The sequence below is a fragment of the Numenius arquata genome, chromosome 4, assembly GCF_964106895.1.
Source record: "Numenius arquata chromosome 4, bNumArq3.hap1.1, whole genome shotgun sequence".
In the NCBI taxonomy this organism is placed as follows: Eukaryota; Metazoa; Chordata; class Aves; order Charadriiformes; family Scolopacidae; genus Numenius; species Numenius arquata.
In genome coordinates this window covers 2,806,733-2,827,541 of record NC_133579.1, presented here as the reverse complement: position 1 = coordinate 2,827,541, position 20,809 = coordinate 2,806,733, and the positions used below count along the sequence as shown (strand labels likewise).

Sequence of the window (20,809 nt, the reverse complement as noted above, 5' to 3'; positions counted from 1 at the left end):
AGAGGTTCCTTCCAACCCCTACCATTCTGTGATTCTGTCTAGGAACCTGCTACACCCAAGTGTCTCCAGAGATGTTTCCCTGGATGCCAGGCAGTGGTTACAGGCACCTGGATCTCTTGGAGAACGCTGGTGCTGCCAACGCTGTGTCTTTGTCGAGCCGCCGGCTGCCAGGATGAGACTTCGCAGCAATGGTATTTCTTGTGGTGTGAATCACACACACGTCTAGCCAGCCGAGGTCTGCAAGTGGCAGCACTGCTGTTGCTGCAAAGTTGTATTCCAGAGACTATTGTGCCTTCTGAAATGCTGCAAGGCTTTTTCTTCTTTTACTCCAACCTTCACAGTTGTATTAGAAATGCTACAGCAGGCACTTAAAGGGATGTAAATATACTATAAGTGCATTTTACTCTATTTCTGCTTTTGAAAGTACTTGGTATCTAGGCAATTACGCAGGTTTCGTTAAACAGTTGGTATTAATTTTCTTATAAATCTATGTATAAGCTGTGAATATTCCTCTCACACTAAAAATAACCAAAACAAAACAAACTTGCATTAAAGCAACAAACCAAAACCACCTCACATTTTAAAGTGAAAATATTGCTGTCAAATCTTCCATTCATTTTTCTTGTAAGTTAGGAAACACATTAATTTAGTTATATTTACAGATTTAGAATATTTTTTGACAACTGTGAATAGGCTTATGTCATGCTAAAAAGCACCACCCAACATGAAGAATTACTTCTGTTTTTTTCTGATGATTACCATTTCCTGTACTCTTCTGGAACACGAATCACTTTACAGCCTTAAATCCTATGGCATCATATATGAATTAAATGCTCAGGTGAAACGACGCTTAGAACGTGTCACACTAATTGAATGAATACAGACAGATAAAGTAGATAAGATGCTTGTATGTGGTTGGGTGCTACCACACTTCCCCACCGCTCCGTCGTACAGCCCAAGGTACAATATGAGCTGTGACCAAGATGTGACACAGGGCACGGACCACGTGTTTGTGAAGCGCTCTACAAAGGCAACAACCAAGGGGCAGCCACTGCAGAGCAAGAGAAATTACTCGGCATATCTTACGCCTCACAGACCCAATACTTCTGCTTATACATTCTCATCAGTACCTATTTTTCCCAGCACTATCACATTAACATTCCCCGGTCCTTTGCTGCAGAGCTGCCACCCAGCAAGTTGAGAGGCAGCAGGTCACGAGAGGTGATTCTACCCCTCTACTCTGCTCTCGTGAGACCCCACCTGGAGCACTGTGTCCAGCTCTGGAGTCCTCAACACAGGAAGGACATGGACCTGTTGGAACGGGTCCAATGGAGGGGCCATGAAGATGCTCCAAGGGCTGGAGCCCCTCTGCTGTGAGGACAGGCTGAGAGAGCTGGGGGTGTTCAGCCTGGAGAAGAGAAGGCTCCGGGGAAACCTCATAGCAGCCTTCCAATATCTGAAGGGAGCCTACAGGAGAGCCAGAGAGGGACTCTTTGTCAGGAAGCGTAGCCGTAGGATGAGGGGTAACAGCTTTAAACTGAAAGAGGAGAGATTGAGATTAGATCTGAGGAAGAAATTCTTTGCTGTGAGGGTGGTGAGAGCCTGGCCCAGGTTGCCCAGAGAAGCTGTGGCTGCCCCATCCCTGGAGGGGTTCAAGGCCAGGCTGGATGGGGCTTGGAGCAACCTGGTCTGGTGGGAGGTGCCCCTGCCCATGGCAGGGGGTTGGAACTGGATGATCTTTAAGGTCCCTTCCAACCCGAACCTCTCTATGATTCTGGGATTCTATGAATCAAGTGAAGTTAGGCCTTAAAACCATTTTACTTTCCTGAAGTATAAAGGGGAGTGGGAGTAATCCTTACCTCTTACTTTGGTTACTTTGATAAAATAATTTACAACCAAAGACAAAAAGGCACCCAAAAAGGAAGGTGAATTGACACAATATTAGGGACAAAGAGTCAAAATCCAAGGAGCTGCAAGGCTTACAAAAAGGGTTGCTCAGGGGGAAGGCCAGGCAGCTCCAGCCAACGCCGGGTCAGAACATTAAATCCCATCACACTTTCAGGAAACACAAAAGTTGTTTTGGTAAGGATATTATCATCCACAGAGGAATACCCTTTGCAAACTCCTCTTTACCATCAGTAAGAAGCTTTCTGAGGAGAGGCAGGAAGGTATTCTTGAAAAAAAATAATCAAGTAGGAAATAGAACAGATTAAAAACTGCACTCACAATGCCTTTCAGACACTTCTTAAAACAGCACTCAGCTCAGCTTCCCTGTGGAATTACTACACAGGACAAGCACGTTAAAAAAACCAAAACCAAAGCAAAAAAAAAAAAAAAAAAAAAAAAAAAGACTTAAGACTCAGAAGACTGAGGTAGAAACTGCTTCACCTCGGAGATTTCTTTCATCGTGAAACTGTGTCAGTTCCTTAATTTCTAATGCTGTGTTGATGCGAGATGTTACAAGCATACGGGTCTCTAAATCAACAACCAGGTCACCGTTACTTGAGAATACATATTATTTACATCTGTCACTGATTCAGTCCTTTTCTTAGAACTCTCTTTACAATCACTCTGGATAATTTTGAAAAGAAAGGAAATTTTCCAAACAAAACCAAACTAGACAAATAAAGTAACTAATTATGGAATCAAAGACTAACCCCTAAGATTTTCTCAGTCAACAAAAATGGCCAAAGGTGGGGATTTTTGTTCCCATTTAATTAGGATGCGTTAGAAGGGGGGCTAGAACAGAAAAGTCTTACCCTGCATTCGAGATAAAATTCCTACAACGTGAAATACATAGTCACAGAGCAAACAAATATAATAACCAAACATTTTGGATGTAGTAAATTGCTTACATTACTACAGCAAATGAAAAATAGCAAATATGAAAAACACGTGTGATCTACGAGGCCATCTACATGCACGGTGTATCTCACACCAGGATAGTTACCCATCCATATGGCACTGCTGTACAGTGAGATATGTCACTGAGGATTAAAGACATCTATAGTTTAGGCTTCCAAATATAAGCAATGTGTCTAAATTACAGAATCACAGAATCACAGAATCTTAGTGGTTGGAAGGGACCTTTGAGATCATCGAGTCCAACCACATAAAAAAAAAAAAAACCACAACACACAAAAACAAACAAACAAGCAAACAAAAAAAAAAAAAAAAAAAGCACCCACCAACTAAACCCCACACCTACAACCTCACACACAACACCCCACCACAACCCAACAATCCCGGGCACTAGAGCATGCCCTGAAGAGCCACGTCTACACATTTCTTAAATACCTCCAGGGATGGCGACTCCACCACCTCCCTGGGCAGGCTGTTCCAGTGCCTGACCACTCTCTCAGGAAAGTAATTCTTCCTAATATCTAACCTAAACCTCCCTTGCCACAGCTTCATACCATTTCCTCTGGTCCTGTCGTTATTCCCTTGGGAGAAGAGGCCAACCCCCGCCTCTCTACAGTTTCCTTTCAGGGAGTTGTAGAGGGCAATGAGGTCTCCCCTCAGCCTCCTCTTCTCCAAACTAAACATGCCCAGTTCCCTCAGCCTCTCCTCGTATGACTTGTTCTCCAGACCCCTCACCAGCTTGGTGGCTCTCCTCTGGACACGCTCCAGCACTTCAATGTCTTTCCTGTAGTGAGGGGCCCAAAACTGAACACAGCACTCGAGGTGAGGCCTCACCAGTGCCGAGTACAGAGGCACGATGACTTCCCTGCTCCTGCTGGCCACGCTGTTCCTGATACAAGCCAGGATGCTATTGGCCTTCTTGGCCACCTGGGCACACTGCTGGCTCATGTTAAGCCGGCTGTCCACTAACACTCCCAGGTCCTTTTCTGCCGGGCAGCTTTCCAGCCACTCAGCCCCAAGCCTGTAGCGTTGCCTGGGGTTGTTGTGACCAAAATGCAGGACCCGGCACTTGGCCTTATTAAACCTCATCCCATTGGCCTTGGCCCATTGATCCAACCTGTCCAGATCCCTCTGTAAAGCCTCCCGACCCTCAAGCAGATCAACACTCCCACCTAGCTTGGTGTCATCCGCAAACTTACTGAGGGTGCACTCAATCCCCTTGTCTAGATCATCAATGAAGATATTGAACAAGACTGGCCCCAAAACTGAGCCCTGAGGGACACCACTGATGACTGGCTGCCAATCAGATTTTGCTCCATTAATCACAACTCGCTGGGCACGGCCATCCAGCCAGTTTTTTATCCAGCAGAGGGTACACTTGTCTATGCCATGATTCTCCAGTTTCTCCAGGAGAATGCCGTGAGGGACGGTGTCGAAGGCCTTACCAAAGTCCAGGTAGACAACATCCACAGCCTTCCCCTCATCGAGAAAGCGGGTCACATGGTCATAGAAAGAGATCAAGTTGGTCAGGCAGGACCTCCCTTTCATAAACCCATGCTGGCTGGCCCTGATCCCTCGGCTGCCCTGCACTTGCCTTGAGAGCTCACTCAAGATGATCCTCTCCATGATCTTTCCCGGTACCGAGGTCAGGCTGACAGGCCTGTAGTTTCCGGGAAAGTAGCCTGTAGTTTCCGTGTAGAATTCCCACTGGAGTCAAAGGAAAACCAGTCTGGAACTCAGTAGTCCACCCATGGTTTACCAGTGCCATTTGAGATGTCCTAAAATATCACATCTGGATACCTGCATGTTCCACCAGCTGCTGCTTCAACGAGCAGAAGTCCTCTATTGGAAGGTCCATGCCACATCTGACACCACCTGTGGCAGATGGTTCAGATAAACCTCGACACAAAAAGGCAATGAAGCAGCAATAACGCATGCGTTTAAACAAATGTGTTACACCACAAGCCAGTACAGCCCCCTGGAGCTACTCAAGTTGATCAACAGGCAGGGTTCTGCCTTAGAATTAACTATACCACTCAACTCAGTGGCAGCTGAAGACGAGACAGGAGAACTCAGTGTCTCAAACTGCCCCAGAGGCTGAAATACAGCCAACTGAGGCCTGCCCAGAGTCTACTGCCAAACTGGTCTTCCACAAATAACCGATCGTGGACCTTATTAAAACTAGCAGACACAATTACAGAAGCAAATAAAACTCCCTTGCAGAGAGGTTCGCCATATATTTGCCTAAGATGGGTCTTTTTGTAAGGAATGACTTTTTGTAAGAAAAACACAGGGGTTAGGGCACTCACTGTAATTGTGCACATTTGCATATTCAACAGCCTAAAAACTTCTAAGGAGAGAAACTTAACAGAAAGCGGAGCATATTGACAGGCAGGAATGAAACTCTTCCCTTGGCTCCCTGGCAACGGCCAGGCTGACGTGAAAAAGCTGAGAAAGGAGCAACTCGGGCCACGGCGCATCTTACTGTGTGCGGCAAAACTGAGCAAGCCCAGCCTGTACACACGGGTAATTCTCTCTTCTAACAGAGAAATCACAGTCAGGTCCTCTGTATATACCAGACAGACACTTGAGTTCTCAAGTGGAGACTTCACAGGCAGATATGAAACAGAGACCCTAAGTAGAGAGACTTTATTAATATTCATCTTGAACCACGATGGAAAAAAGGATGGCTATTCTCACAAAACAACTTCACCGAGACCAAAGATCACTGAAGGAAAGGCTGAAACAAAACAAAAAACCCAAACATCCATAAAGCCCTTAGAGAAGACAGTCTGCAAACCACAGCAAACACTTTGTGGGGACAACTGCTCAGCATCAGGGCAGTTCAGGTATCTTAATTACAGAATTCCTGTTTGAAATGACAAGGGAGATCAATCAGATTACCAACACAAAGATTTCAATGCCAAAAGAAAACTAAAAGATCAGGAAAGTCAATCTGTAGCATGAGAAACTGAGCCACTCGGGCATCTCAATGCTTTCCAGCCTGTTTATAACCCAAAGCCCAAGGGGGAAAGATCAGGCTGCTTCATAGAATCATATAAGACAACCACAGAATGGTTGGGTGGGAAGGGACCTTAAAGATCACCCAGTTCCAACCCCCTGCCATGGGCAGGGACACCTCCCACCAGACCAGGTTGCTCCAAGCCCCATCCAGCCTGGCCTTGAACCCCTCCAGGGATGGGGCAGCCACAGCTTCTCTGGGCAACCTGGGCCAGGCTCTCACCACCCTCACAGCAAAGAATTTCTTCCAAATATCTCATCCCAATCTCCCCTCTTTCAGTTCAAAACCCTTCCCCCTCGTCCTATGGCTCCCCTCCCTGATCAGGAGTCCCTCCCCATCTCTCCTGGAGCCCCTTTAGGGACTGGAAGGGGCTCTAAGGTCTCCCCGAAGCCTTCTCTTCTCCAGGCTGAACCCCCCCAACTCTCTCAGCCTGTCCTCACAGCAGAGGGGCTCCAGCCCTCGGAGCATCTTCTAATATCCTTCTTTGTTTTCATCTACTGTGACTGGGAGCAACCACTGACCCAAAGGACAGAAGCTGGCTGTCCGGTATCGTAACTCTTTAGATCTCTTCCTTACCATGAAGTAAACTACCTACGACTTCTTGAAAACTGAAAACGTGTCTCTCCCCAGACACTCTGCGACACACAGTCATATCTGTAATGTTTTTGAAAAGGTTACCTCCCCTGGTCCCACCACCCTTGGAGAATAGGAGCAGGACAATCAAGAGAGACCCCACGCAACGCTGATACAAATTAAGCTGAATTTCCAGGGCTACCCACAAAATTTTTACCCACACAAAACATATCAGAAAGGTTCAAGGAGACAACTTGTTAGTCTTGTGACTCCAGAAGTTGTGAACACGAAGTTGACATTAGAAAAATGTGGAAGGAATTATTAGAATTAGTTTTTTTTAAACTTTCTGGGATAAGTCATTTAAGTACAACCATTTAAATATTCCACTGAGACTCCAAGTGTTAGACCTAAATGGTTACTGGTTGCCATCATTTAGAGAGGTCATCACACCACCTTATTGCAGATGATGGGCTGGTAAACCACATTCACCTTAGGTTAAACAAAAATGAGTTACTAAGCTTTTTTCACAATGAAAAATAGCTGAAAAGAAGGGAAGCCTAAGCCACTAGTTTAACAATCAATCATCAGTTTAAAAGTGCAGAAGGGGATTAAGTAAGTAAATGAAAAAGCCATGACTCAGACCTGACACGCTGCCGCCACAGACTCTTTCGCATCAAAGCTGCAAGTGGTTCCTTATTTGTGATGCTGAAGTCTAATCACAGCTCCTTCTGAGAGGGCCGTTTCTTATTTAATTAGTATTTTTAAATTTCTCTCATATCTATTTCTAAAAGCTGTATTTTTTTTATCAATTTGTGCTAGCAACTAGTTACATTCCTAACATCTCACATAAGCTTTGACTGACTTTAAATTCCAAAAGACTCTGAGTAAAACATCCCTCCAACTGTTATTCTGTCCTGAAGCAGGGAAGAATTATTTCTTGACTAAAAGTTTATTCCTTGACTAGAAATTGCATATTATTGATGGAATTCAGGAAATTATCTGAGTTTTCCTTGACTGCCTGTGACAAACTACTTCTCAGATCATTTCAAGTAACAAAGCTTAGTGGTGTAGCAGAAAAATGCCTTTAAAATGCCTTTTTCTTTGCAAAAAGTGACAGCTCTTGCTACCAGCCCTCCTCACCCCCTAATCATCCCCCTCACATTAACGGCTACAAGATCCTCAGAGAAGGGGGTGTCAGTGGACAAAGATGAGGGCACTGTGCTCTGTTGTTAGAAGCAGATAAAATTCTGGTTTGAGTGTTTTTTCCTTGTTCTTCACAAGCGTATTTAAACAAAGACGGTATTTCACAGCCAGAGTGATGAACGCCCGCCTTGAAGTCTCCTACAGCTTCCAAGAAGTTGCAGCTCCCAGACGCAGCTGGGGTCAAATTGCCATCTCCTGTCCATGAATCACTCCTGGAGTTCCCCCTTCTCTCAGCTCTCCCATAGACACATTCTGCGGTGCTTGGATATAAGAAAACTTCGATGTACAGTTCAGGAGACGAGCTGCCTGCTCACGGGGGGAGAGAATGGGACCTCTGCTCACAGGCACACAGCTCAGAGAGCCTCCTCCCTATGTTAAGTGCACCTCTCCTCAGTCAATGAATAAAGTTAAAATAATTAGCGAGTACTAGGTTGGGTGTACCAGGTTCTCTGACTGAAGAAAAGCGCAAAATCTCAGTTTTCAACTAGAGAAATTTAACAGTTTCAAGATGCTACGTTTCAGGGCACGGTCATGAACTGCTGTAAAATTGATGGCACAAGCCTGGCGTCGTGCTGTACTGGGCACTGGTGAGGCCCCGACGATCACCTCCCGAGTCCTACTCACCACACTGTGGATGCTGTTGGCCTTCTTGGCCACCTGGGCACACTGCTGGCTCATGTTCAGCCGACAGTTGACCAACACCCCCAGGTCCTTTTCTGCCAGGCAGCTCCAGCCACTCTGCCCCAAGCCTGGAGCGTTCATTGGGTTGGTGTGACCCAAGTGCAGGACCTGACACTTGGCCTTGTTGAACCTCATCCTATTGGTCTTGGCCCATCCAGCCAGCCTGTCCAGATCCCTCTGCAATATAGATCCAGCCTGTCCAGATCCCTCTGCAAACTACAGATTCTTTGGGTTAGCAACGGCAGAAAAGACTGAAGAACATCTCTTGGATATACGATCAGTGCTAAACATTAGCTAAGCATTATAAACTTGCTGCACACAGAGCACATTCTGCTGCAGCACAGAGACCACGTGCATCTGGCAGGATGGCAAAAGGTTAACCTCTGGAGTCGAATCAGCGAGGAAGCAACTAAACTAACAACAACAGAAAGGGAGAGTGATGGTAAAGAGACATTTGGTTCAAGCAGATCACACTGTGAGCGCACAGAACCAGCATGACGACACCAAGAGACTTTTTCCTCCAACTCCTTAGGTACTAGTTGTACCAAGCGGGGTATATCATAAGGCAGCAAATAAGAGACTTCCATCCATGTAGCTGATGATTCAAAATAACTCATTTCCCCAGACCAAAAGAAGTTATAAGCGTTAACTACTGCAGGAAAAAATGTAAACAAACCCTGAATTAAAATATGGAATTCTTTCAAGTATTTTTACACAGACAAAGAGTCAGAAATAAAAGAAAGGACAACCCTGGCTAAGAGCGCGACCTGATTCAGTGGTAACGTGAAATCATTCAAAATAAAAGGAAACAGCACCGAGAAATGAGTGAAAGTGAAAAAGAAGTTTGCATATATGAGGAATGACAGCGCTGTTCTCAACAGCACAGGCTCACAACTACATGGAGACAGAATGGATGGACAGACGATGCTCTGAGCTGCCCTTTAAAGGAACAGCTTTTTCACCACTGCCTGTACTTTCAGGACTCCAGGGCCGTTGGCGTCAGCACGGCAACATCGGCTTTTGTGACTCTGGAACCACATGAAACCAGAGTGAAATAACAAACTTGGTTTTGAAAGCTTCTGTTCACGACTGAGCTAAGGCTCCTGTTCCTTACCTTCAAAACCAAAGTCACACAGGCAAAAAGCACTTCAAAAGGGAAGAAGGATCCCATTTTCTAGGCTCTCCAACAGAATGGTGTTATTTCACTAGATATATATGGCTAATACAGTCTCAACTCCTGTAAAAGAGGATGCTCCTTGTTAACAAAGGGAAGAAGTGCTCTTAGAATCACAGCCTGGTTTGGGTTGGAAGGGACCTTAAAGATCATCCACTTCCAACCCCCCTGCCACGGGCAGGGACACCTCCCACCAGACCAGGTTGCTCAAAGCCCCATCCAGCCTGGTATTCAACACTTCTGAAGTGGCCACTCCCAAGGGACATCCAACACCTAGGCATTGTGACACACAGCAAAACTTTAGGTAGAAGTGCAGACCCCAGGGCTTTGAGCAGAGACCTGGGAGTCCTGGTGGACAATAGGATCCCAAGAGCCAGCAATGGGCTCTTGTGGCTAAGAAAGCAAATGACACCCTGGGGTGCATTAAAAACAGTGTGACCCGCAGGTGGGTGGAGGTCATCTTCCCCCTCTGCTCTGCCCTGGGGAGGCCCCATCTGCAGTACTGGGTCCAGTCCTGAGCCCCTCAGTTCAAGAAGGACAAGGAACTGCTGGAAAGAGTCCAGGGGAGGGCTATGAAGATGATCAAGAGAATGGAGCACCTCTCTGATGAGGAAAGGCTGAGGGATTTGGGGCTTTTTAGTCTGGAGAAGAGAAGACTGAGGGGGGATCTAATCAACACCTATAAATACTGAAAGGGTGGGTGTCAGGAGGATGGGGCCAGTCTTTTTTCAGTGGTGCCCAGGGACAGGACAAGAGGGAACGGGCACAAGCTGGAACACAGGAAGTTCCATCTAAACATGAGGAGGAACTTCTTTGCTGTGAGGGTGGCAGAGCCCTGGAAGAGGCTGCCCAGAGAGGTGGTGGAGTCTCCTTCTCTGGAGACATTCAAAACCAGTCTGGACACATTCCTGTGGGACCTGCTGTGGGTGACCCTGCTCTGGCAGGGGGTTGGACTGGATGATCTCCAGAGGTCCCTTCCAACCCCCGACCATTCTGAGATTCTGTAATACAGCCCAACAGCAAAGACACCCTCAAAGACTGCACGTTGCATTGCAACTGCCTCAGCTCACCCTGTTCACCTGCAGCGCTCTGTCCTGCCCTATATTGAGGATATATCAGGTACATTAGTTTGACAGTAACTATGTCTCCCTTCCTGCTGTCAGCTCTGAGGTGCCTGAACAAAGGTAAACAGCACCAGGCGCTATTTGCAGCGACAGCAAATAAAAGCTGCTGCTTTTTTGGTGCTAGAGATCTCAAAATTCCTAGTGAGCACAGACCTGGCTTAAAAGCCCTGAAAAAGTTCAAAGTACTACCACGACCAATAAATAAATAAATAAATCCAGAATGGGTAAGTTGCTGCCTGCATCTCTTCCAAAATGCTTGGAAGTACGATATTAAAGCTATGGGATTAAAGATCCGTCTCACCAGTTACAGCAGCAGTTTGCTCTCATATCTAAGATGAATATTACAAAGCATCAAGGGGCTGTGATTGCACTGGGATTTGAAGAGAACCAGAAAATGAGAGTCCAAGTTTTATGTCGAGGTTAATGGTCAAAAAAAAAAAAAAAAAATGCCTCCAAAGCCACCTCCTCTGGTGAGTTGTCACTGACAGTAATCTGTGGAATGGCCAGTTTCAGAAGAGCCCTGTAATATAACAGCTGAAGGTAAGTGCTAGATTAATTCTTCTCCTGTGACCCAGCAAATACCTAGGGGTGCCTGCAAGTCCACATCCAGACCCTCCTCATGAACCACGGCTCCATCGAGTCAATGGAAATGGGATCCAGTCCTGGCATCTTCAATGACTTTTCACTTGTTTAAGGCTCTAAGTGATAAAGACTGGCCAGTTGAAGAGGGGTGAAGAAAAGATGATGTGGATCCTTCTCCCTTCTGAAGAGCTCACATCCTGTATCTACTCCTGTGGATTCATCTAAGGGAGAACATTGAGAGATGTCTCTGAGAAACCAGGGCGAGTTTTACCTGCCTTCTGATCCAGGACAAGATTCCCATCCCCTTTCATGAAGGACAGAGAGCCTTAGCTGCCATGCAGAAGCTGAGAGGACACCATAGTGCTTAGAGACATGGTTTAGTGATGGTTTTTGTCAGTGTTGGGTTGATGATTGGACTCGATCTGAAAGGTCCCTTCCAACCCCGGCAATTCTATGATGCCATGATTCTATTTCATATAAGAGCAGTAAATGTGTTGCACTGAATTATAAGAGGGTCAGAAGGGTTTTCAATAAAATCCCCGTGGAGCCATTCATGAAGATTCACAGGCCTTAAAAAGGTACAAAAGGAATGTCTCTTGCACGTACCCACTGGTAATACCCACTCAAGGGACGCTGCCACCCCAGATGGGACAGAGCTCAAAACAGGCAGGTTTAAGTACTTGATAGTACTTGATACGCAACACTGGAAGAAAAAGCAGAGAAAACTTTTTCCACAGTCTGGAAATGAAAAAGCCCTGCAACTTAGTATCCAGGGGTCCTGAAAAAGGACCAGAAAGGGGAAAAAAAAAAAAAAAACAAAACCTGAAAACAAACAAAAAAGAACACATTCATTTTAACAAGAAATTTTAGCTGATTTCTTGTTCTCATCTAACAATGCCAAAGCTCCTACAGATTTTGTTACTTCATTTCTTTCTTTGTATCGCTACAAATGGCCATGCTACAAATTGCACCAACCCTGCTGTATCAACTCTGCACTTTCAGCTCAGTGAAAACAGAGTATCTTCATTTCCTCCCCTCAAAATGTCCCCGTTGTCAGGATGTGTGGCCTGGGTGACATACAAGAACTTCTCTGTCACTTACACCCAGTCACTTATCCGGACAACTTCAGCTACTGGCATCAATCTGCATGCTTAGTGTACTGAAATTACCTTACATTTGTGTAATGCTACTTTTTAAACTGTTTTGTTGGGGTTTTTTTTTGGTGTAAGAAACTGGAAATTACAAATACATTACAGCTGCCAAAAATCAGAAACTAAGAACAGCAATAAAAATCAGGCTCCTCATCTCTTAAAGAACTCTTCCTGTTCCAGCAGGTGACCATTTCCATCGCAGGAAACCTCCTCGGAATCTGGTCTCCTACGCTCAGAAACGTTTCCTTCAGCCTGGAGGCGAAGAGCCTCCTCAAAGCTGGCAAGCAGCGAAACTGGGAGCGTGACCCGCTGCCAGTAGGATCCTTCGGAAGTTTTCGAAGAAGAGATGTAAACATACCCTTGGAGCATGTGGTACTGCGGTAAACAGTGAGCTGGCTTTTCCCAGAAAGCAAGGAGAGCAGGTTAACCCCTACTGGCCATAATACTTGGCCGCTGGCTATCGCCAGGGACCTCCCCAAACACCATCGGGAATCTGTGCTCAAACACTGATTTCTAATTACTCTAAAAAGACACACCCTCCCCCGTCAATTTAATGGCAACTAAATGAGAAAATTATGGGGATACAGGAATATACTAAACTCACAAAATTAAATAATAAGCAAAAAAAAAAAAAAAAAAGGTGTAATTTACCAGGAAAAAATTAAATTTCATAATTTGATTTTATTTGGTTAAGCATCAATAAATTTGTAACATACCAGAGATGTACTACACAGAACTGTACCTGCCTAAAGCAAAAGGTGATGCAGTACGACACAGGTGACCACACTGGGACCCTAAAGCACAGATTTCACCACTGGGACACTTTCCAAATACTACCAGCTTGAAAAGAAAAAAAAAAAAAAAAGAAACCAAACCACAACACAAACCAGTTGCTGTTGAGCTGAAGTATGAACAAACTTTAGCAGCTACAGACACGCATGTGACTTTAGTATTACACTACCGCAGATGGCTTTTCAAGACTCATTTTTAGATTAGGAGTTGTGACAAGCCTTTTCTTTTTTTTCCTTTTTTCTTTTTTTTTTTTTATTCTAAATAGTTTCCAGAACAACGCCTGACAAGACATCTCTCAGATTTGTACTGAACTCTTGATCTTTGAATGCAAACACACTTTGGATAATGCTGACCACAACTGGGCGCTGACAATGAGCAGACCCTCCTAAAGGCAGAGCCCTTGACTTTATATATATATAAACTATGTTATACATGGGTTGCATTTCCTCTCCTCCCAAGTTTATTGCGTGCTCCCACCAACCCCGCTCCCCCTCTCGCATCATATATTCCCTCCTCCCTGAGCAAAACTGCCAGCCCCATTCCCTGACCCTCCTTCACAGCATCCCTCATGCTTTACACATCCCTACGCGGTGAAACCAGCAACAGGGATCACAGAGTGGTTTGGGTTGGAAGGGACCTTAAAGATCATCCAGTTCCAACCCCCTGCCATGGGCAGGGACACCTCCCACCAGACCAGGTTGCTCCAAGCCCCATCCAGCCTGGCCTTGAACCCCTCCAGGGATGGGGCAGCCACAGCTTCTCTGGGCAACCTCTTCCAGGGTCTCACCACCCTCACAGCAAAGAATTTCTTCCTGAGATCTCATCTCAATCTCCCCTCTTTCAGTTCAAAACCCTTCTCCCTCGTCCTATGGCTCCCCTCCCTGATCAAGAGTCCCTCCCCATCTCTCCTGTAGCCCCTTTAGGGACTGGAAGGGGCTCTAAGGTCTCCCCAGGATGGGAGAAGCATGGCCAAGAAGCATTAAGGCAGAAAGGGGTAGCAGGGATTCCTGGTTTCCCATGCAGATTTTGACACTAATACCCACAGCAGCTTTAAGAGAGTCATTCTTTGCATCTGTTTCTCTTCCTTTTCTTGGAAGAGAGAAAATTCAAGCACCATCATGAAAAATACAGGCTCTGCATGTCACAAAGATTAGAAATGCAAAATAATTGGTTCTGGCAAAAGACAGACCTAACTCTTATCTTATAGACCCTGCTGCTGCTGATAGGAAATCAATGTGAGCAGGGGAAGGAAAGTGAAGCTCTGCTGGCTTATTAACAGAAGTTGTTACAGTTATCCTGAAAAGATGGAGAGTTAGGTCCTTCCCCAGGTCCTTCCCCACCACATCCGTGTGACACACGTGAGGAAGCAGATACTTGACTCTCCAACAGGAGATAAATCTGCGCACGTGTATTTCTGTGTACATGTAATCTGTGTACACATATTTACAACGTACACCCTCTAAAAGTTGCTACTAAAACCTGCACGCTTTTATAAGGCCTGGTCTCCGGCGGTATAATATTATAAAAAGATGTATTTTGGGCTGAAGGACTGGACATAATTGAGGAGACATTTTTTCAGTCTTTTCGAAGACTGACAAATCGATAGCCACGTATTTCGGGCAGGTCAAAACAAACTGTCTGGATAGAGGGGGACAGGTGCAGCTTTCCGAAGGGCTGGAGAAGCAGCCTTGGAATCGGAGGATCTGCTTCACTACAGCCTATTGCCTAACCTTCCCAAGGTCACTTCTCACGACACCTTACAGTTCAAAACACATAGTATTTGATTCACCTCCCACATCCACACCAATGTGTACCAGCATTACACTGGAATTATGTTTATAGACCTGTGGAGGAAAACCAAGCCCGACATTTGCCCCCAAGGAAGGGGCTGATTAAGTGCTTATTAAAACTTGGTGAAGTGAAAGATGGGGAGAGACTTTTTAGTAGGGCCTGTTGTGATAGGACAAGGAGTAGTGGTTTTAAACTGAAAGAGTTTAGACTAGATTAGAATTAGACTTAGATTAACTAGAAAGAAGAGGGTTTTTTTCACAATGAGTGTGGTGAGACACCGGCCCAGGTTACCCAGAGAGGTGGGAGATGCCCCACCCCTGGAAACATTCGAGGTCAGGTTGGATGGGGCTCTGAGCAACCTGATCTAGCTGAAGATGCCCCTGCTCTTTGCAGGAGGGTTAGACTAAATGACCTTTAAAGGTCACTTCCAACCCAAACTATTCTATTACTAAAACATTCCTGATCAGGTTTTCCCGCAAATAAAATTAGGAAGTTTCTTTACAAACTACTTTCACAATTCAGGGTATAAGACTGTTCGAATTTATTATTATTTTGACATAATTCTTGGGGGACGAGGTAGCTTAAGCCAGCAACAAGACATATAAAGACTTTGGCCTCTAGACTACAGCCTGAACTAAACCCAAGCTGGCTGACTTCTGCTAAAACTGACCAACGTTTCTGAAAAGTTCTCTGCAAAGCGGAAAAAAAAAACGTGAATTGTCCCTTCCCTTAAAAAAACTATGAACAAGCAGGAGGTCTCAGTCCTGTTCCTAGCTGTCAGCAACAGGAATCTTAGCAAAGACAGGCAAGAGCAGAAATCCCTCTCCAGGAGTTTTTCTAGGGCAAAGCTAAGGTTCAGCGGCTGGGAATCAGTACTGGAAATCTTACGCTGCTGCTGGCTTTCTAGAAAAAAATATTCCATTCAGAAATCTGTCAGCCTGGCACTGTTTATATAGGCAGCAATGCCACAACAAAGCCCGCACAGAACCTCCCGGTATTTAGTAAATGGCTTAAATACATTATTATTACTACACCGGTGTAGATTGCTAACCTGGAATTACCACACAGCTCAGGAAGACCTTACTCCTGCACAGCTTGATGCCACTAGTAACGTGAGATATAGCGACATGCATTCGCTTCCAGAAGCACGATGCAACTACGCCCAGTTACACCATAGCAAATAGTCTTACTGTTGCCTTGCAGCCCCTGTGGTTACTCACGCACGTCCGTCAGTGCTCTTCAAGAGGGACAAAAGAGAGGGATGACAACAGCAACGTATAATATAAACTTTTTTTAGTACCACGGTAGTTGCAGGGAGAGCCTTCCCAGCACGGCCTGAGAAGCTTACGTCTCGGTATCCACAGAAACAGCTTGCTGGCCGTAAGGCAACACTGGGCAGATGCACTGTGGGGAAATTCTTCCTTCGGGTATCACCGGCGTGGTGGGTGGGACCCCGAGCACGACAAGGCCAAGAGCCCCGCTGTTGGCATTCGCCCTCCCAGCATGCCCCCCAGCAGCTGTCTCCTGGCTGTGACTTCCAGGCCTGGCTGCCATCAAGATGAACTTTCTCCCACCAGAGAGACCCGAACACCTGGAAAAAGGGGGCCTGGACCAGGGCCTTGAACAGCACCGTCCCCCCCCGGGTGCCATCCCCACCTCCAGGACAGCCCCGGTGGTGGGCGAAGGCCGGCAAACACCCCCTCCCCACTGCCCATGGCTTGGTGAAAAGAGACACCGACATCCATTTTGGGAGTGGGAGAGCCCAGTCCTGCTGGCCGAGTTTGGGGGCCCTCGTCCGAACTTTGGGGGCAGCGCAACCTGCGCCGAGGGAGAAGCGAGGTGGGGGAGGGAGGGGGAGGACGGGGGGGAATGATTAACATGGCGTAGAAAAACGCGGCGGCCGAGCTGCGGGGTCCCCGCCGCTGACCGGGCCAGGAGAACGCCCCGCCGCCCCCCTCGCCCCCGCCGAACTGCCACCCGGCGTCCCCCCGAGGCCGCGCTCGGCCGGGCCCAGGGCGGCCCGAAGGACGAGGGGCATGTCGGGGTGGCACCCAACTACTTCCCGAGGTCTGAGGCAAGGGCAGGCCCAGCCGAGCTCCCCACCGCACGGCTCGGCCCGGCCGCGGCCCGGCCTGCCCGCCGCCAGCAGCCGGACCCGGGCTGTGTGTGTGTGAGGGGGAAGCGGCGGCGGCAGCGCCGGGGCGGCCCACCTGTGCCCCCCCCCCCCGCCCGCCCGCCTCCTCCGCCCCTCAGCGGGCGGCTGAGGGGGCCCCGGGGCGAATGGCGGGGTCGGTGCCTCCTCCACCGGCCGTGGCGCAGAAGCGGCTGCCCGGCCCCGGGAAGGGCGGGGGGGGGGAACGGGGCTGAGGGGCCGGTGGAGCCCTCCCCCCGGGGCGAGGAAGGAAGGAAGGGGGGTAAGGCGGGACGGGGCCTCGGACATCATGGCTGAAGCAACCCCCACCCCTCCGGCCTCGGCCCGGCTCTCCCTCTGCCGACCCCGGTTCCCCGGCCTCCCCACCCGTCGCCGGGGCAGCCCCCCGCGGGCCCGGTTACCTGTTTCCCGGGGACACTCTGGAGACGCCTCCGACATCGGCAAACACTAAAGAGAACTGACCCCGCCGCCGCGGCGGCCGCCGCCGCCGGCCCCAACCACTCCGCTTCCCACCCCCCACAACTCCCCCTTCCACCTTTCCTCAAACCCCGTCGCCCCCCCTCCCTCACCCCCCTTCCTTTCCTCAGCAGCGCCCTCCTCCTCCTCCTCTCCACCGGCGCCTCCGCCTCGTCCCGCCGCCCCTGTAGGGCTGGCCGACACGATTCCCCCCCCCCCGCTCCCCGAGCGCGAATGGCCCCGTCCGAGTCGCCTTCCCTCCACACACACACACACCCCCCCCCGCGCCGCCAACCCGCCTCACACACACACACACCGGGCCCGGCGAGGGCGGAGCGTCAGCGCCTCCAGCGGCGGCGGGGCCTTGCGGGGCCCGCGGATCCACGGGTTTCCCTTCACGGGTGGGGACGGAGGGGAAGGGTCCCCACGGCGGTGCCGAGGCCGCTCCGCCTCCCCCACGCGCGGTTCCCGCGCGTGGGGGAGGCGGAGCGGCCTCGGCACCGCCGTGAGGGGAAGGCCCGCTCCTGACAGGGCACCCCCCCAGCTTCCCCGGGCAACCTGTTCCAGGGTGTCGCCACCACCCTGACAGGAAAGAATTCCTTCCTAAAACCTACCCTAAATCTCCCCTCTTTCAGTTTAAAACCAGAGAACCTCCTGGCTTGGAAGGGAGCCTTGGGATCGTCGAGTCCAACCATCAACCCAACGCTGACAGAAAAACCCCTTCGCTAACCCGTGTCCCTCGGGGCAGCTGGATTTTAATGATAGTTACGAGAGGTAAAGCATTAGATATAGCAAATGTAATTTTTTTTTTTAAAAAATCCCAGATATTTTACTCGGGGTGAATTCAGATTTCCTCCAGTATCTGCTGTTCCATGGGATTTTTATTTGCCTTTAAACTCATGACTGGAAACCAAGCAGTGGATCAGCATGGGAAGGGAAGGGAAGGGAAGGGAAGGGAAGGGAAGGGAAGGGAAGGGAAGGGAAGGGAAGGGAAGGGAAGGGAAGGGAAGGGAAGGGAAGGGAAGGGAAGGGAAGGGAAGGGAAGGGAAGGGGAAAAAGAAGGGAAGGAAGGAAAGAAGGAAAGGAAGGGAAGGAAGGAAAGAAGGAAAGGAAGGAAGGCAAAGAAGAAAAAGAAGGGAAGGAAGGAAAGAAGGAAAAGAAAGGAAGGAAAGAAGAAAAAGGAAGGGAAGGAAGGAAAGAAGGAAAGGATGGAAAGAAGGAAAGGAAGGAAGGCAAAGAAGAAAAAGAAAGGAAGGGAAGGAAGGAAAGAAGGGAAGGATGGAAAGAAGGAAAGGAAGGAAGGCAAAGAAGAAAAAGAAAGGAAGGGAAGGAAGGAAAGAAGGGAAGGAAGGAAAGAAGGGAAGGAAGGAAAGAAGGGAAGGAAGGAAAGAAGAAAAAGGAAGGGAAGGAAGGAAAGAAGGAAAGGCAGGGAAGGAAGGAAAGAAGGAAAGGAAGGAAAGGAAGGAAGGCAAAGAAGGAAAAGAAAAGAAGGAAAGAAGGAAAAGGAAGGAAGGAAAGAAGGAGGGAGGGAGGAAGGAGGAAAGGAGGGAGGAAGGAAGGAAAAGAAGGAAGGAAAGGAAGGAAGGAAAAGCGGCTCTGACAGCACACAGCCCGGGTGCATTTGGGTACTCAGCTTGTGTAGTGTAGACAATAACGTACACCCCACCTACATGTGATGACACGCAGGGACAGGGCTGTATTACCAGTATCTAAGTGATAGGAGGGTTTTGTTCATACTGGTTTTATCCATACTGACAGGACTCTAATATGGCATTTACAGCTCATTTAAACGCCCTTCTGGAACTCACCGTTTGATACATACCCTGCACTCAGCCGCAGCAGCTCCTCATCCTCCCCTTCTCATCCCTCCGCCGTCCAGTGTTCTGTCTCCAAGATTCCTTACCCCTCATCTCATTTTGCTTTAGGAGGCGAGCACAGAGGTCCACGCTATAATACAATGTCTTTATGCCGCCTTCTGATACAATTTAGCAACGGATAATAAGGCGAGTATTTTCATAAGGCTCTACAAGTTTTCGCAAAAGAGAAGTTGATTCAGATGCTGAATCACGATGATGTCCTCTATAAAAGTTTGTGGGATGGTGGTTTTTTTAGTTTGTTGGGGTTTTTTTTTTAACTTGATTTTTGTCAAATGTTACTTTTTACTTACTGCCAGTCGTCTGAAGAAGAACCCTGCAGCACAGGATATACTCGGGACCAGGGTACCCAGCAGAAAAACGCACCCAGTGACGTCAGCACCAGCTTAAAAGGGAAGTTTTCTGACCTTTCTGCGATAGAATAATGATTCCAACAGAATTATTCCAATAGAGTAATTCCAACAAGCCTCTAAAATCTCCAGCCTGTGCTATTATTTCAATACGATTTCAAACCTAACACTTTTACAACGTTGCTATTACTCCACAGCTAAAACCCTCCTTTAAAAACATCTCTTGAAATGTATGTACCCGCTCAGAAGAGTCTCACACCTCAATATACATTCCGTGCTGCCAAGGGCAGGGAGCTGAAACAAAACTGGATAAAGAAGAGCCAATTTTACCCAAAAACTTACCACATATATATATTTTAAATACACTGGGGACTTCTGGATCTAATTTTGTCCAGGTATAAAGCAAAGGCTCAAATATTTAATCATCAGTTTAAGTCTATGAGAGTGTTTTGCTTTTTATTAAGTTTCCTATAGGATTTGGGCTTTCCATCTACGAACAACTAAGCTGCGTTACAGCCACTCTTAGATTTGCTGTACCTTTATGGGTTGCTTTTTCTCTCCTACCGTTGAGACATGGGATAAAGCCGAGTCAGTACCTCCAAAAACAAGCAGCTTAATAGAATCTAAAAACTTCTCGATTTTTACACGAGCTGCCTAGTTTGTATATGGAACAGGTTGCCCAGAGAAGCCGTGGCTGCCCCATCCCTGGAGGGGTTCAAGGCCAGGCTGGATGGGGCTTGGAGCAACCTGGTCTGGTGGGAGGTGTCCCTGCCCAGGGCAGGGGGTTGGAACTGGATGATCTTTAAGGTCCCTTCCAGCCCAAACCGTTCCATGATTCTGTATACTCACCCCCTCTACTCCATTAGTACACAACGGGAGCGTCAGGGCTTGCCCAACAACCTAGTCTCAGTACGTTGTTAATGAGAGTGATTAATTCAGTCCGCAAGTTTGAAAACAAGAGGAAGGGAAAATTAAAGCCAGGCTAATGCCTAAATGCCTGGACAAATGCCCAAGTGGGGCAA

The 20,809-nt window shown here is 47.8% G+C and overlaps 1 protein-coding gene across 5 annotated transcripts in view; it reads right to left on the bottom strand.

Moving 5' to 3' along the window:
- STAU2 (staufen double-stranded RNA binding protein 2) overlaps window positions 1-17,714 on the bottom strand; it is a 191,642-nt gene extending 173,928 nt beyond the window's left edge. For 2 of the 5 annotated variants that reach the window (XM_074146275.1, XM_074146276.1), the window contains exon 1: window positions 17,509-17,611. The gene's annotated coding sequence lies outside the window, so the exon portion shown is untranslated. Of the gene's footprint in view, window positions 1-17,508 lie in introns of all 5 variants that reach the window. The other 3 variants (XM_074146274.1, XM_074146273.1, XM_074146272.1) reach the window with 3 other exon arrangements.
- Window positions 17,715-20,809: the final 3,095 nt, after the last annotated feature.